Here is an 18,424-nt window from a genome sequence, read left to right as displayed (position 1 = left end):
GAATAAAAATAAGATCTACATTTTTTTATTAAGGTATAATTGATACACAATCTTATGAAGGTTTCACATGAGCAACATTTCGGTCACTACATTCACCCATATTATCAAATCCCCCCACACACTCCAGGGCAGCCACTGTCCATCACCATAGTAAGATGCTATAGAGTCACTACTTGTCTTCCCTGTGCTACACTGCCTTCCCCGTGCCCCACCTTCAGTATGTGTGCTGATCGAAATGCCCCTTAATCCCCTTCTCCCTCCCTTCCCACTCACCCTCCCCAATCCCTTCCCTTTGGTAACCACTCTCTCCGAGTCTGCTGCTGTTTTGTTACTTCAGTTTTGCTTTGTTGTTATACTCCACAAATGAAGGAAATCATTTGGTACTTGTCTTTTTCTGCCTGGCTTATTTCACTGAGCATAATACCCTCTAGCTCCATCCATGTTGCAAATGGTAGGATTTGTTTTCTTCTTATGGCTGAATAATATTCCATTGTGTATATGTACCACATCTTTATCCATTCATCTACTGACGGACACTTAGGTTGCTTCTATATCTTGGCTACTGTAAATACTGCTGCAATAAACATAGAAGTGCATATGTATTAAGATCTACATTTTAAAACATTGTCTCACTCACAAGTATCCCCCACTAAGGAATAGAGGGTTCCCCCAACCAGAGAGACCTGAAATTGGGACAACTGGTCTACACTGTGACTATGCCAGTCAGGAGCCCCAGGTGCTACAATACCCACTTGGCACATATCCTGGCTATGCCTACTTTGGGTAATAAGCTGAGCCTGGCATACTGCAGGCCACTGGGTGGACCCCAGCTAGCAGTGTGAGAGCCACTGTACTCTATTTTGGCCTCACTGTCACTGATACTTGAGCTCTTCAGCACTACTGCCATAGCCAAGATGGCACTAGAGTTCCATTTCCAACTTGCTGGGAACATATTTATAGTTTAAAGTAGCCCCTATTAGCTATTTTAAATTCACAAGGGAGTTGCACCACAATAGGAAACAGCACATATATGTGCTTCATGCCCCACTATTAAGCCTCTTGAATCAATGCTCCCATGCTGAGGTCTTGCCTCTCAAATTACGTATCAGACCATTACTGAAGGGGCAATGGAAAGTTTCATATGGGAAGGTATACAATGAGGATTCTTTGTGATTATTATATCCCCAATACGATGCCAAGATAGTGGCCTTTCTTCTTATTCACTGTGCCCCTCATCTAACTACATAAATTTCTGTGACTCCCAACCAGCAAAGTTTTATGCTGCAAAGTCCTAAATTTGGCTAAAGATTATTATAAACCTAGTGAAATCCATGACCTCAAGCCTCAATCAACTGTGTGAGGGCCTGATGTGCTTCAGGCAACCGCAGCCCTGCAGCTGGGCTCATTCCCAGCACACTTTCCACGACCCAGAGCCCTCACTGTACCTTGCTGTCAAATGTCTCCTTCACTCCCAGCCCCCTTGCTGCTCTCCTCACTTTCCTTCCTTTTCCCCCCAACCACAAACTACCCGCCCTTCTCCTTTAACCCTTTCACTTTCTGCTTCTCCAACCTCTGCTCTTCTAGTCCCCCTCCTTAATATATCATTCCCCTACTAGGAGGCATTACAAGATAATTTTTACATACACTTCACTGAATGAACAGCCACATTTTCGGCATGATGGTTGCTGGGTGTGCTGTGGGCACCCCCTCAGTCGCCCGGATGTACTGTGGCCTATCCAGATGATAGTGAAAACGTCGTCACAATAGCAGTATTCATGCTCTGTCAATCTATTTTGCTGGCCACATCTTTAGAACTAAACCTCAAATTCCTTCCTGGTCTTCCCTTAAAATACTAACTTCAACTATTCAGGAATGCTTCTTATTATGTCCTATTCAAAATGCTTACTGATAACATTAATCTTGGTTGTCCATATGAAATGCTGCCTAAGATTTTAGCTTCTGAGGGTTATTGGTGTTTTTGCTCTAAATATTTTCTCACTTCTGTTCTGATTTATTCCTCTCCTCAAGCTTCTCTTCTCAATTTGACTTGTACTATCTGCATTTTGGGGTGAAATATAACCTGATCTATCCCTAAATAAGCTACGCCAATCTTACTCCTACATCTCAAGAGTGCTGTATTTTTGTTGATTGTCCTTATTCAACCAACCACACTGGGAATCACAGATGCTGCCCTAGGACCCCACAATATTATACAACAAAACAAAATAACTGATGCCAATCAGGAAATGTCTAAGATAATAACCAAATATATAAAGAGCCCTCAAAGTTCTAAATAAAGGGCATGTTTTCTGGCAGCCATGGCTGCAGATAATTGCCTGGTATTAGGCTATGTACTGGCCAACCAATAGACATTTTTTCTTTTAAAGTTACTTCTTGCTACATGAGGATAAACAAACCAGCCCCCACATACTGGTGGAAGTCACACAGACTACTCTGTGGAAACAAAAGGGATGGATGTTACATCCCCATTCTCACCTTCTCCTCTACCTAGACTCTTGGGTCCGAAGGTGTTCACATCCTAACAGGGAAATTTTCTCCATCAGCTGTGTTGTGGGCAGTCTGTTTTGCATCATGAGCAAGAATAGCACATTTCACTCATCCTGCAGGATAATGAATCCAAATCTTTTGACTTAGGTCCTCTTATGGCTCAAGAAGTTTCGATTCCATATATTGATATCCATCCCATGAGGCTACAAGGTGAAACAGCAGCATCACTAAGGAAAATACTGAACTAAAAACCTCAAATTGATGGTTGTTCTCTTCAAAGTTCTTGTAGGCAAAACTCCATGCCCTGCACCTGTGGGGTAAATGAAGGAGTAGGTTTCTGTCTTCCATTTGTCTTGTTTAATACAAATAGACCTTTCTTCCAGAAGGGTTGCATGCAAGAGGAACCAAAGTGTTTTATAGGAAAATAATTTTAATGTAATTTAACAAGAAAGACACATTATGTTTAAAACTTCATTAGCATAAAATTTTGAATTTTTAAAATATCTTTAAATGGGTTTATATAATCTCTCATCACATAATGTTTAATAGCCATTTTATTTTCCCTCTGTTTTTTTCAGAAAGTGGTCAAAGGAGATAGAAGGCCTTGCAGTCCTCCCCACAGAGACTGAGCTGTTAATAACTGAAAAAGAATATACAGTTCAAAGGAGGGAGCAAGCAATCTGAGCAATCGAGAGGTGCCCTTTATGGAGAATTGCTATGTTGAGACCCCAAACTGATTGTTTGAGATGTGTAGTTGAGGCTGGGGTCATCTTGTCCCCACCTGTCAGCCACTAAATCCTGTCTTTTAATTGTCCACTAAAATGTTCAATCATCTTTGCAGAGTGGGGGTAATATGGAACACAGAGAGCCCATTGTATGCCCCATCACTGGGCCGATTGACATGTAGTTTGGGTCACAAACTGGGCCATTAAATCTAAACAAAAAGCAAATGTGGTCTTGTAGGACCTGCATAGTGTGGCCTGAGTCAGTGGAATGCATGGGGATTACTAGGCCAAACTCCAAGAAAGTGTCGGCTGCAGTTCAGGATTCAGCAAAACCCTCTGGGTGGGTTGAGAGGTCCAATTTGATTTACCTGCCAAGAATATCCTGGCCCATCAGCTGGGAAATCTATCCCTGGGTAGTGTTTTTAGCTTTGGGAGGGTCTGGCAGGCAGGACAGTTTCTCCATACAGTTTTGGAGTCTTATGATGACTGGGGCAGTGTATGGGTGTAGGCCCAATCTAGGATGGTGCTTGAATTTCTATAGGCTGTCCTCTCCTGGATTCAGGAAGTGATCAGTTGCATATCTGCTTGCTCTGGGATGCAGAACAGTTTGGTGGCATTTAGTTTGGTGGTATTTAGTTGACAAGCACAGTTTGCTCTTTGGTTATGTTTCCCCCTTGTCAGCATAGGGGCCTCTCTGGTAAGCATCCATATGTTAGTTTGTATATTAGTTCATGCCTTGATCTTAAATGATAGGCAATTATTTACCTCTAGCCCACAAGTCAGGAAGTTTCGCAGTCCTCCATATGCCCCCTGTAAAGGCCCTAACTGGAGCATTTCTCATCAGGGTATAAAAACAAAGCCTAGTTGAAGTGCACGCAGACCAATACATCAATGCCAATAATACACTCAGTAGTGGGGCCATAACAGTGGAGGTTTGTAGGTGCTTGAAGTGATCCACCATTGAGCATAGGTCCAGGTAGTGGTACCTCAGACCCCAATCAGAAAATACTATGTTTTTCCCTCATCTGGGTGCTGGAAATTGCAGGAGGCACAGTTACCTGTGCATCTGTATTTTTTAAAAGGTCCATGAAGTGCCATTTTTCTTTTTATCTCCCTACTGAACTCTAACCTTGGCATAGGGCCTCTGGTGCCTGCCTGAGACTACGGGGCACTGGCTTAATCCTTAGTTTTGTTTATTTGTTACAACAGAGGTATGGGCAGAAGATCTCAGGCCCACGGAGGTGGGCAGAGGGAACAGAACCCTTGTCAGTCACAGAGACCACCTGTTGGGATTTGGTCACAAGTTTTTGGGGTAAGGGAAAGTTGGGGTGCATCTCTAGGTCCATCCATTCTATCGTGAATGGCAAGATTTCATTTTTTTATAGTTGAATAATATTCCATTTTGTGTGTGTGTGTACACTACATCTTTTTTATCCATTTACCTATCAATAGACACTTAGATTACTTCCATACATTGGCTATTATAAATAAAGCAGCAATAAACATAGGGGTGCATATGTATCTTTTTGAATTAGTGATTTTGTTTCCTCTGGGTAAATACCCAGAAGTGGAATTACTGGGTTGTATGGTGTTTCTATTTTTAGTTTTTTGAAGAACCTCCATGTGGTTTTCCATAATGGCTGCACCAGTTTACATCCCCACTAACACTGCATGGGGCTCCTTTGTCTGTGAATCCTCCACACTTGTTATTTCTTGCCTTTTGGATGCTAGCCATCTGACTGGCATGAGGTGATACTGTGGTTTTGATTCACATTTCCCTGATGATTAGTGATGTTGAACATCTTTTTATGTGTCTATTGGCCATCTGTATGTCTTCTTTGGAAAAATGTTTATTCATGTTCTCTGCCCATTTTTAATTGAATTATTTATTTTTTGATTGAGTTGTATGAGTTGTTTATATATTTTGGACATTAGCACCTTATTGGATGTATCATTTGAAAATGTATTCTCCCATCCAGTGGGTTGTGTTTTGTTTTGCTGATGGTGTCCTTTGCTGTACAGAAGCTTTTCAGTTTGATGTAGTACCACTTGTTTACTTTTGCTTTTGTTTCTCTTGCCTGGGGAGACATACCCAGAAAAAAACTGCTAAGGTCAATGCCCAAGAGTTTACTGCCTATGTTTTCTTTTAGAAGTTTTATGGTTTCAGGTCTTGCATTTAATTCTGTAATCCATTTAAAGTTTATTTTTGTGTATGCTGAAAGAGATCCAGTTTCATTCTCTCACATGTAGCTGTCCAGTTTTCTCAACACCGTTTACTGAAGAGACCATCTTTTCCCCATTGTATATTCTTGGCCTCCTTTATATATTAATTTACCCTATAGGCAAAAGTTTATTTCTGGGCTCTCTATTCTGTCCCATTGATCTATGTGTATTTTTGTGCCAGTACTAAACCGTTTTGATCATTTTAGCTTTGTAGTACAGTTTGAAACCAGGGAGCGTGACACCTCCAGGCTTGTTCTTCTCTCTCAAGATTGAAAAGCAGACAGTTAAAAGAAGACACACACATTTCACATTCGGAGTTGGAGATTTTAACACCCCTCTCTCAACAATTGGCAGAACAACTAGACAAAAACAACAAAGAAATTTAGAGGAGACACTCCTCTGTCAGCTGCTTTGACCTATTGATATTCATAGAACACTGTTCCCTACAAGTGTAGGTAGGATACACATTCTTTTCAAGGGTCCATGAAACATTCACCAAGATAGTATATATGCTGGGGCATTAAAGAAGTATGAATCAAGTTAAAATGATTAAAATCATAGAAAATATGTTCACTGATGATAAGATAATTAAATTAGAAATAAAAACCACCATATATCTTGGAAAACTCTAAATAACTAAAAATAAAATATATACTTCCAAATAACCCATGCATCAAAGAAGAAATTGGATAGGAAATTAGAAAATATTTTAAACTGAATGAAAATGAAAGTAAATCTTATCAAAATGTGTGGTATATGGCTAAAGCAGTGATTAGTCCCCCATCCCCAAATTTCAGACCAATATCCCTCTTGAGCATAGATGCAGAAATCTTTAACAAAATATTAACCTATAGAGTCCAGTAATACATAAAAAGGATAATATACTGATGCCTAGTAGAATTTATCCAGGAATTTGAGATTGGTTTAATATTTGAAAACCAGTCAGTGTAACCCACTATATTATAGAATAAATGGGAAAACCAATATGATCATTCAGAAAAGCATCTGACAAAGTTTAATATATACTTGTATTAAAATTTTTTTTTCACCAAAGTAGGAATAGAAGAGCTATTTCTCAGTCTGCTAAAGGGCATCCACAAAACCAGCAACCCTACTGCTGACATTATACTTCATGGTAAAATATTGAATACTCTCCCCTTAAGACTAGGAGCAAGGTAAGGGTGTTTATGTTCAACATTATATGAGCGGTCTTAGCCATTGTTATGAAGCAAAAATGGAAATAAAAGGTATAAAGATTATAAAGAAGTCAAACTATCATTTTGCAGAGGTCATGATTATTTACCCTATCTTGCCACCATGCAAAAAAATTAAGAGTTGACCATATACCTAAAAATATAAAAGCTAAAATCAAAAGTGATTATTAGAAGACATAAGAGGATAGATATCTCTGCAGTTTAGGGATAGGCAAATGTTTCTTAGGTCACAGAAAATAAAAGTCATTAAAGATTAAAACTGATAAATTAAGAGTTAATCAAAATTAAATACTTCTCACCTTTTCTTAAAGGACATTTTTACGAAAACAAATAGGAAAGGCAAGACTGGAATACAGTATTCACAAAACACATATCTGATAAAGGACTGGTATCCAGAATACATAAAGAACTCTAAAATTCAATGATTTTTAAACATCCAATGATATAAAATAGCCAATAATTTATAAAATAATGATGAATATTTTTATAATGCAACTTAAAACTACTAAGATATCATTGCACACTCACCAGGATGGATTTTGTGGAACTGGAATGCTCAGACATTGTCAGTGGGACTGACAAGGGAGAAAGATCTGGAAAGTCTCTTATAAAACTAAATAAATACCTACCTACCCTATAACTTAACAATTCCACTTTTGGCTATTTACCCAAGAAAGTGAAAGAAAGCTATGGTCACAAAAATACTCGTAGAAGAATGTAATTAGCAGATTTATTAATAATAGCTAAAATAAACCAGGTGTAGATCTCTATGAGCACTGATAAACTATAGGTTATTCACACCATAAAACACTACTCAGGAATAAAAAGGAATGAATTACTGATAGACCCAACAACGTGAATGAATCTCAAAAGCATTATGCTCATTGAAAGACATATAAATAAGTATATATTATATGATTTCATTTATATGATTCTGGGAAAAACAAAAGTAATCTACAGTGCAAAAAAAGAACAGTATTTGCCCCTGGATGGGTAGGTGTGAGGTTTGATACAAAAAGGCATGAAGGCACTTAGGGTAATAGTATGGTTTTGTATCTTGATTGGGGTTAGATTACACATACACATTGGTAAAACCAAGAAAGTACACTCCAAGATTTCTGCATTTTCCTGTAAATACATCAAAACAAATGCAAGCAAAAATCAAACTCTTATTAATATCCTCACTAAAGCAATGTGTAGGAGGTAGCGTACTGTTGTCTGCAGCTTACTGTGAAATGCACAAAAAATAAGAGATTAATGGATGTATAGAGAGACTGATAGGTAATATGGCAAAGCTAGTGTAATACATAAATGTTAAGGCTAGAATCTAGGTGGTGGGTATTCAGTGGGTGTTCAGTGTAAAACCTCAAGGTTTCTTATATGTTTGAAACTTTTCATAATGGAAATATTGGGAAATAAATAGGTTTTTAAAAGTCAGCTTCGAATGTCACCGAAGCAAGAGATAACCTTGACTAGATTATGACAATACCAGTCAAGTGAGGTTTTTCTTGCTTTTTCTTTCATTCCCTGGTTCAATCCCAGAGAAGCCAGAGACCACATGTAGAGAAGGACGAAGTAAAGGAGTCAAATTATATAGAGACTGGGAAATTAGGAAAGAAGCTAATTTTGTGTTCTTTCCAATTGATGGCTTCCAGAAGGAGGTGGAAAGTTTTGCTTTAAATGACGTTTGAAGTGTTGATTTTTGCAGGGAATATTTTTATTAGCAAAATGATTTACACTTACTGAGCGTGGCCTCATTTTCTTTAGAGTAACTGAAGAAGCCAAACCTGTCAAGATTTCATCCAGGAGCAGGAAAAAGGCTCACACAGAAGTGTTCAAAGGGGTGCGTGCAACGTATGGGGTCTTAACCAATTGAATATCCTGGTTATTAGGTGGTATGGCGTTTCCAAGTATACAATATGATCATCTAGATGGAAATTATGATAACATTACCACCTTCTTTTCAATTCTTACACCTATAATTATTTTATTTACCTAAATTGCCAGTCACAATTCTTCAGCCACATATAACAACCAATATCAGATATCCAGCTAGACAGGATCAGGCACTGTTTCTGAGTCAGTTAGCAGTTTGTCACTATATGCAAGAGAACCACAGACTTTCACAACCATCACCTTAATACTAACACATCTACAATAACAGACATGTTGACAGTTACCTACTATCTCACCCACTCAACAAAGCCACACTTCAAAGACACGACGTCATTCTCTAAATCAAATACACAATTCCACATAAAATCATATTCACAAACCACTTCGTTTTGCTTCTCCAGTCACACAGAATCCCAAGAAAACAACACTCCCACCTAAATCCCAAAACAGACGCACCAGAGGAAACACTTTACAGCCACCAGACTCCAACCGCTTTCAAAATCGGCCTCAACATCCCGCAGAGCAGCACGCACGCGGCCACGCACCAGGTGAGCACGGGGGCCACCCCCATTTGGTACCCGCAAGCACACAAAGCCCGGGACTGGCCTGGACTAAAACACAACCTGAATCCCTGAAGAATGCACCAGACTCAGAACGAATTCCAAGAAAAGGTATTGCTGGTTAGATGAGTGGGAGAAGGGGTTTTGTGGGGCAGAGAAAGTGGAAGAAATCCATTCTGCTTTTGTTATTTTCTTTCTGGCCTCACCCCAGGCAAACACTAGCCCTAACAGCTGCAATCCTAGAGTGGGGAGGTAGTGAAGGCAGTGGTTGCCAGCAAGTACTTAAATCCTGAGCAAGGGGAATTCTGCCTTATTACTGGAAGTATGTTCTGAAGAGAATGGAGAAAATCCCATTGTTTCTCCTTTCACACCTTTATTCTCTCACTGCTTGGCACCCATAATTTCAACTTTCAAGTCTTACTATTTAAAAGACACATCTTGTAAGGCTATAGCTTCCATAGATAGTGATTTCTCTGGTGGATCTGGGAAAAGTATGTTGAAAACAATCTGAAAAGGAGTCACCATTCCAGATGCCATTAAGAACGTGTGATTCATGGGAAGAAGTCAAAATATCAACATTAACAAGAGTTTGGAAGAAGTTGATTTCAACCCTAATGGATGACTTTGAGAGGGGTTCGAGACTTCAGTGGGGGAAGGAACTGCAGATGTAGAAATAGCAAGAGAAATAGATTATAAGTGAAGCCTGAAAATGTAACTCAATTGCTGCGATCTCATGATAAAACCTTAATAGATGAGAAACTGCTTCTTATGGGTGAGCAAAGAAAGTGACTTCTTGAGATGGCATCTACTGGTGAAGAAACTGCGAAGATTGTTGACAACAGAGTATTTAGACTATTACCTAAACTTAGTTTATAATGCAGGGATAGGGTTTTAAAAGACTGACTCCAGTTTTGAAAGAAGTTTTACTATGGGTAAAATGCTATCAAACATCTCATGTTACAAAGAAATTCATGAAAGGAAGAGTCCATCAATGTGGCAAACTTCATTATCTTATTTTAAGAAATTTCCACAGTCACCCCGACCTTTAGCAACCACCATCCTCTTCAGCAGCCATCAACACTGAGGCAAGACCCTCCACCAGCAGAAAGATTACAATGCTAAAGGCTTAGATGGTGGTTAGCACTTTTTAGCAATACATTATTTTTTAATTAAGGTATGTATATTGCTGGGAAAACAAAAAACTCATTTGACTTGCTTTATTGTTATATTCATCTTATTGCAATAGACTGGAACCAAACCCACAAAATCCCCAATGTATGCCTATAATTGCTCACAGTAGTCTCTATGGTCCTTAGTATTTCTGTGGCACCAGTTGTTATTAAGTGCTGTTTCACTCTTGATTACATTTACTTGAGTCTGCTTTTTTTTTCTTAATCTCGTTAGCTTTGTCAATTTTATCTTTTCAAAAGACAGCTTAATTTAATTTTTCATTTATATTATTTTTCTGGTCTCTATTTCACTTATTTCTGCTCTGCTCTTTGTCATGTTTTTCCTACTAACTTTGGGCTTAGTTTGTTCTTTTGCTTCATGTATTTTAAAGTGCTATTGTTAAGTATACACACACTTCAAGATTAGATATTACAGATGAATTTTCTGTTTATTATTATGTAATATCCTTTTGTCTTGGTAGTTTTCCTTTTTTATTGTGTGTATATACTCATGTAACCATCTCCCAGATCAAGATATCAAAAATTCTGGGTTTTTTTGCCCCCTTCACTTACTTCATGCCCCTGACCCACCATCTCCTATGGTAACCGCCAGTCTGTTCTCTATGTCTGAGTCTATTTGTTTTGTTTTGTAGATTCCACATATAAGCAAGATCATATGGAACTTGTCTGTCTCTGACTTATTTCACTTAGCATAATACCCCCTAGGTCCATCTAGACAAATGGCAACATTTCATTCTTTTTATGGTTGAGTAATATTCCACCATATCTATCTATCTATCTATCTATCTATCTATCTATCTATCTATCTATCTATCTATCTATCTATCTATCTATCTATATATATATGTACCATCTTTTATATCCATTCATCTCTTGATGGACATTTTGGTTGCTTCTGTATTTTGGCTATTGTAAGTAATGCTGTGATAAACATAGGAGTACATCTATCTTTTCAAATAAGTCATTTTGTTTTCTTTGGGTAAATTCCCAGAGGTGGAATTGCTGGGTCATATGACATTTCTATTTTTAGTTTTTTGAGAAACCTCTGTACTGCTTCCATAGCAGATGCATCAATTTACAATCCCACTAGGAACGTACAAGGGTTCCTTTTTCACCACAAACTTGCCAAAACTTGCTCTTTCTTGTCTTGTTGATATTAGACATTATGACTGTCATGAGCTATCTCACTGTAGTTTTGATTTGCATTTCTCTGATGATTACTGATGTTGAACATCTTTTCTTGTGTCTGTTGGCCATCTGTGATGTCTTCTTTGGTAAAATGTCTACTCAAGTCCTCTGTCCATTTTAAAATTGGATTATCATTTTTATATTAAGTTGTAAGAGTTCTTTTTTTTTTTTGGATGTTAGCCCCTAATTGGATATATCATTTGCAAACATATTGTCCTTTTCAGTAGGTTGCACTTTTGTTTTGTTGATGGTTTCCTTTGCTGTGCAGAAGCTTTTTAGTTTGATGTAGTCCCACTTGTTTATTTTTGCTTTTCTTTCTCTTATATGGGAGACATATAACAAAAAAATTATAAAGGCAGATGTCCAAGGGTTTACTGCCTTTTTTTTTTTTAGGAGTTTTATGGTTTCATGTCTTACATCTAGGTCTTTAATCCATTTTGAGTTTGTTTTTGTGTATGGTGTAAGACAGTGATCCAGTTTCATTCTTTTACATGTAGCTCTCTAGTTTTCCCAACACCATTTATTAAAGAGACTGTCTTTTCCCCATTGTATATTTGTGTGTCCTTTGTCCTGTATTATTTGACCAGGTAGGCGTGAGTTTATTTCTGGGTTCTCTGTTCTATTTCATTGAGCTATGTAGCTCTTCTTATGCTGGTGCCATACTTTTTTGATTACTGTAGCTTGCCGTATAATTTGAAATCAGGGTGTATGATACCTCTATCTTTGTTTTTTTGTTAATATTCCTCTGGCTTTTCGGTGTCTTTGTGGTTCCATATAAATTTTAAGATTATTTGCTCTAGTTCTGTGAAAAGTGCCATTGGTATTTTGATAGGGATTGCATTGAATCTGTATATTACTTTGGGCATATGGCCATTTTCATAATATTAATTCTATCCATGAGCATGGCATATCTTTCCTTTTATTTATGTCTTTCAATTTTTTCATCAATGCCATATAGTCTCAGAATACAGGTTTTTCATTTCCTTAAATTTATCCCCAGGTATTTTATTCTTTTGATGCAGTTATAAGTGGGATTGATCTCTTAATTTTATGGTTAGTTCATTATTTGTATATAGAAATGCAACTGATTTCTGTATATTCATTTTGTATCTCGCAACTTTACTGAATTCATTTAGTGGAGTCTTTAGGGTTTTTAAAAATATATTATCATGTCACCTGTGAGTAGTGACAGTTTTACTTTTTTTTAAATTTATTTTTTATTAAGGTATTATTGATATACACTCTTATGAAGGTTTCACATGAAAAAACAATGTGGTTACTACATTCACCCCTGTTATTGTGTCCCCCCATACCCTATTGCAGTCACTGCCCATCAGTGTAGTAAGATACTGCAGTCACTATTTACCTTTTCTGTGCTACACTGTTTTCCCCCTGATCACCCCCCACACCATGTGTGCCCATCATAATACCCCTGAATCCCCTTTTCCCTCCCTGCCCACCTGCCCTCCTCCACCCCTCCCCTTTGGTAACCACTAGTCCCTTCTTGGAGTTTTACTTCTTCCTACCAATTTGAATGCCTTTTATTGCTTTTTCTTGTCTGTTTGCCATGGCTGGGACTTCCACTATGTTGAATAAAAATGATGAGAGTGGGCATACTTGTTTTGCTTCTAATCTTAGAGGAAAAGCATCCTGCTTTTCCCCATTAAGTATGTTAGCTGTGGGTTTGTCACATATGGCCTTTATTATCTTGAGTTATGTTCCCTCTATACTGATTTTGTTAAGAGAGTTTTTATCACAAATGGATGCTGAATTTTGTCAAATGCTTTTTCAGCATCTGTTGAGATGACCCTATGGTTTTTATCCTTTTGTTAATATGGTGTATCACATTGATTTGCAGATATTGAACCATCCTCCCTGCATCTCTGTAATAAATCCCACTTGGTCATGGTAAATATTATTTTTAATGTATTTAATTTGGTGGCCTAATTTCATTGAGGTTTTTTGCATCTATGTTCATGAGGGATATTGGTTTATAATTTAATTTTTTTGTAGTGCCTTTGTCTAGTTTTGGTATCAAGGTGATGCTGGCATCATGGAATAAATTCAGAAGCTTTCCTTTCTCCTCATTTTTTGGAATAGTTTGAGAAAAATAAGTATTAACTCTTCTTTAAATGTTTGGCAAAATTCTCCTGTGAAGCCATCTGGTCCTGGATTTCAATTTCTTGGGAGTTTTAAAATTACCACTTAATTTCTTTTACTAGTAATCATTCTGTTCAGATTTTCTATTTCTTCCACGTGTAGTCTTGGAAGATTACATGTTTCTAGGAATTTATCCATTTCTGGGTTGTCCAATGTGTTGGCATGTAATTTTTCATAGCAGTCTCTTACAATTGTTCATGTTTCTGTGGTGTCAGCTATAACTTATGCTTTTTCATTTCTGATTTTGTTTGGGACCGCTCTTTTTCTTTATGAGTCTAACTAAAGGTTTATTAATTTCATTTATCTTTTTTAAAAAACAGCTCTTAGTTTCATTGATCTTATGTATTGCCTTTTTAAAAAATTTTATTTTCTTGTAGACGGCATATGGTTGTGTCTTGATTTCATTATCCAATCTCTCCTTTTTTTTGTATTGCTTTTTTATGTCTCTATTTCTCCTCTGATTTTTATTATTTCTTTCTTTCTGCTAACTTTGAGCTTTGTTTTTCAGTTTCTTTAGGTGTACTGTTAGATTGAGACTTTTCTGGTTTCTTGAGGTAGGTTATGCTATCTGTAATGCTATAAGCTTTCCTCTTAAAACTGCTTTTGCTATATACCCCAAAGATTTTGAATTGTTTCTATTTTCATTACTCTCCAAGTATTTTTTTATTTCCTCTTTGATTTCTTCATTGACCCATTGGTTGTTTAGTAGCATGCTGTTTAGCTTCCATGTGTTTGTGTCTTTTCCAGTTTTTTTTAAATGTAATGATTTCCAGTTTCTTACTGTGGGTTTGGAAAAGATGCTTGGTATGATTTCAGTCCTCTTAAATTTACTGAGACTTGTTTTGTGGCCTAACACATGATCTATCCTGGAGAATGTTCTGTGTGCACTTGAAAAAAATGACTATTCTGCTGATTTTGGGAGTGGGGCTCCCTACATGACTATGTCTCTGTATCTCCTAACATTTTTAATGTATTTTTTAAAAATCCCTTGTGCAGAAGGTGTTCACTCAGGCCTCATTTCTTTCTCAGGATGAATTGCTCTGTGTTTAGGTGTAGACTCAGTCTGTACATGAGAGGAGGAGGAGATGGGTTCATGCTTTTTCTAGCTCACCATCTTGGACCCATCTCCTCCACTTAATGAGATCTGTGATCACTTGTTAACTTGGTGTCCGTCAGTTTTCTTCACTTTTATTATCATTGCTCTTTGTAATAACTTGTAGGGTTAGTATTTTGAGACTGCAAATATCCTTTTTCTCAGGAAACTGTCAATCTGTAGATTTAGCATCTGTTGATTGTTACCTGTATCAGTTATTACTGCAAGATTTACAAAAGGGTGATTTTTTTTAAACACCATCATTTCTTTTACATTCTACTATAAGGAAATCACACCTTTTAATGTCAACTATCTATTTGTCACTTATTTCATATGAAGTTGCAAATTTGTTTTTAAACTTTTAATGGATTATAATCTCTTATTGTAATTGTTACTCTTTATTTTGATGCTCAGCTTGTCCCCAGATTTGGCCATATGTTCAATTCAGATATTCTCCTTTTCCATTTGATATATCTCCCTCATTTTTTGAGGCAGTCTTTATTTTCTGGCCCAACAAGATGTTCCAATCTCATTTTGTATTACTAACTCAGTTCTGAAATTTGGCATTTCTTAAAGATCTGCAATTCTTTTGAGTGGAAGTGGTGTTGGTAAGCAATATCTGGGTGCTGGTGTGCTCCTGTGATATCATTGCTTCTAGGCCTTTATAGCAGACAAAGCTAAGAAACATGTAAACGCACATACTTTTTGTATTTCAATATTAAAATCATGATACACTCCTGATGTATCCAATTCCAATCCTACCTAACAAGTTTATTCTTTTTCCATTCTTTATTTGTATTTCCCTTATTTAAATCTGAGAAACCTAGCTCATGAATTCATTAATATATTTGTTTATTTTCTCAATCCTATCACACCCAGATAGTTGTTTCAAAATTGATATTACCACTGCTACAAACAAACCTATTGAGATATTTTAACAATAGTTTTATCTTTGGGCAGGTCACAAAAAGATATTAAAATGTCTCTTAAACATTTGAGATGGTACACTTCAATTAAAATAAGAGAAATGCAACTTAACCTATGCTGAGAAATTGTGCACCCATCAGGTTGACAAAAATTTAAAACTTGACTATAATGTGGGGAAAAAGCATGTCATACATTGATGGTGGCAAGGCAAAAATGTATAACTGTTTTACTACGTGTTTCATAGCAGAACAACATGAATGTTTACCTTTTGACTCAGTAGTCCCAGTTCCAGGGGTTTACTTTAAAAATATACCGCCAACAATATGAAAAAACATATATACAAAATTATTCACAACATCATCTGTAATAGGAAACGAATGGAAACAATGTAAACATCTATACATAGAATAAACTCGCTCATTTATATAACGGAGCCGTTGTAAAAATAAATTGGTATGGATACAAAACATAACACAATGGTGAGTTCCATGGATTTCATTTTGGTGTCATACATCCCAGACTTGGATCTGAAGAAGCCAGGGACACGGAAACACCAAGTGTAGACAATGTTTACAGAGAGTAGGCTTTTGTTAGTACTAAGGAACAGGGGAAGGGCAGCCTACAAGATAGACTACTTTAGACAGTAATTGCTCTATCCACCCAAAAACCACAGGAAAAAAACCCTGCCACACATCCATGCTAGCAAAATCTAATGAGGAACCTAGCTTTCTACCCTCACCAGGCTGTAACAAAGCACTACACCCTCCCTGCTGGGAGGTTTCCAGAGGACTGTGAAGCAAACCAGGCCTGTTACTCTCCTTGAGTCATGTGGGGAAACTGTATTTCCATCTCCCACCTGACAGTAAAGAGGTGCTTCTCCCAACATCTGCTGGGTTGGTGTCAGAGTCAGAATCTTCACACACCCACACATCCCACCCCCAGACTGACAAGGCCGTTCTCCTTTGTGGTGAATATGGAGGGCAAATAGAGAATTTTGAAAAGGCACTCCTACTTCTCTCAGCCAGGAAGTTACAAGAAAAAGGCTGGTGGGGGGCCAGAACTCCCATTCACACGTAATAGGAGCACCCCCAAGTATCAATAGAGGCTGTGTGAAGAACCTGGATTTCTATGCCCGTTTTGGCGTAACAAGAAGGCACACACCCACTTCTGATGACAGTGTGGCGTCACACAATGCCAGCTTTTAAACAAGGTTTAAATGAGATCTAGAATGTCACACTACACAAATGTCCACATTTCAGTTGAAAATCAGTCATAACGTAGAAAATCTCAAACAATGGGAAAAGAAAAGAGTATGGAGATGACAAAGATGTTATATTAGATTATCTGATAAATATATAAAGCAGGCATCATAAAAATGCATGAGCAATCACAAATATGCTTGAAACAAATGAAAAAAAATCTCATCAAAGTCCAGGAAAAAAACACCTAGAAGATATTTAAAAAAATGAAATCAATTGAAAAATATGATAATTGAAATAAACTCTTAATGTGCTAAAAGCAGAAATGGAGGGGGCAGAGGAAAGAATCAGAACAAGAAATTACCAAATCTGAACAACTGAGAGAAAATAGACTGAACAAAATGAAAAAAGACTCAGGAACCCATGATACTATGACATGAGATCTAACATTCATACCAATAAAGTCCTGGAATGAAAGGAAAAAGATGACAGGACTGAAAAAGTACTCAAATAATAGTGAAAAGCCACCAAATTTGGCAAAAGACAAACAAGTTCAAGAATCTGAGGGAATTCCAATCAAGAGATGACCCCTAGTCAATACCATGACACATCATAGTTTAACGAAAACTGACGAAATAAAAATCTTAAAAGCAAGAGAAACACCTTACATTTGGAGAAATTAGAACAAAAGCAGATTTCTTATGAAAAACCATGGAGGCCAGAAAACTGGTACATTTTCAAGCACTGAAAGAACTCTCAGTGCCAAATTCTTTATCCAGCCAAAAATATTCTTCAAGATTAAATGGGACCAGTATAATTTAGGGGAATGCAAATCAAAACAAAATGAGATACCACTTACACTTGCTAGGACAGCTGTAATTAAAAAAGAAACTAAGAAAAATAACAAATGATGGCATGGATGTGGAGAAATTGGAACCCTAGTGGTGAAGCTGCTAAAGAAAACAATATGGTCATTCTTCAAAAAAAATTGAACATTAATATATTAAATATAAATTTAATACAAATGTAAGTATAAAATTATGTGATCAAATATAATACAAGATTTATACTTTTGAGTATACAAAATAATTGAAAGCAGGGACTGGAATAGACATTTATGTAGCAGTGTTCATGGAAGCATTATTCACAAGAGCTAAAAGGTGGAAACAATCCAAATGTCCATCAGTGGACGAATGGATAAACAGAATGTGGTATATACATATAATGCAATGTTATTCTGCCTTAGAAAGGAATTAAATTTTGACGTATCCTACAACATGGATGAACCTTGAAGACATTATGCTAAGTGAAATAAGCCAGACACAAAAGGACAAATATTGTATGATTCTACTACATGAATAGTCAAATTCATAAAGACAGAAAGTAGAGTAGTGGTGATCAGTGGGTGGGAGGAGATGGTAATAGGGATTTGATTAATGATTACAGAGTTTCAGTTAGGGATGATGAAATAATTGGAGATGGATAGTGGTGATAGTTGCAAAAGAAAGTGAATATACTTAATGCCACTGAATTTATATATA

The sequence above is a fragment of the Manis javanica genome, chromosome 17 (genome assembly GCF_040802235.1).
Source record: "Manis javanica isolate MJ-LG chromosome 17, MJ_LKY, whole genome shotgun sequence".
In the NCBI taxonomy this organism is placed as follows: domain Eukaryota; kingdom Metazoa; phylum Chordata; class Mammalia; order Pholidota; family Manidae; genus Manis; species Manis javanica.
Note: the sequence above shows the minus strand (reverse complement) of the source record.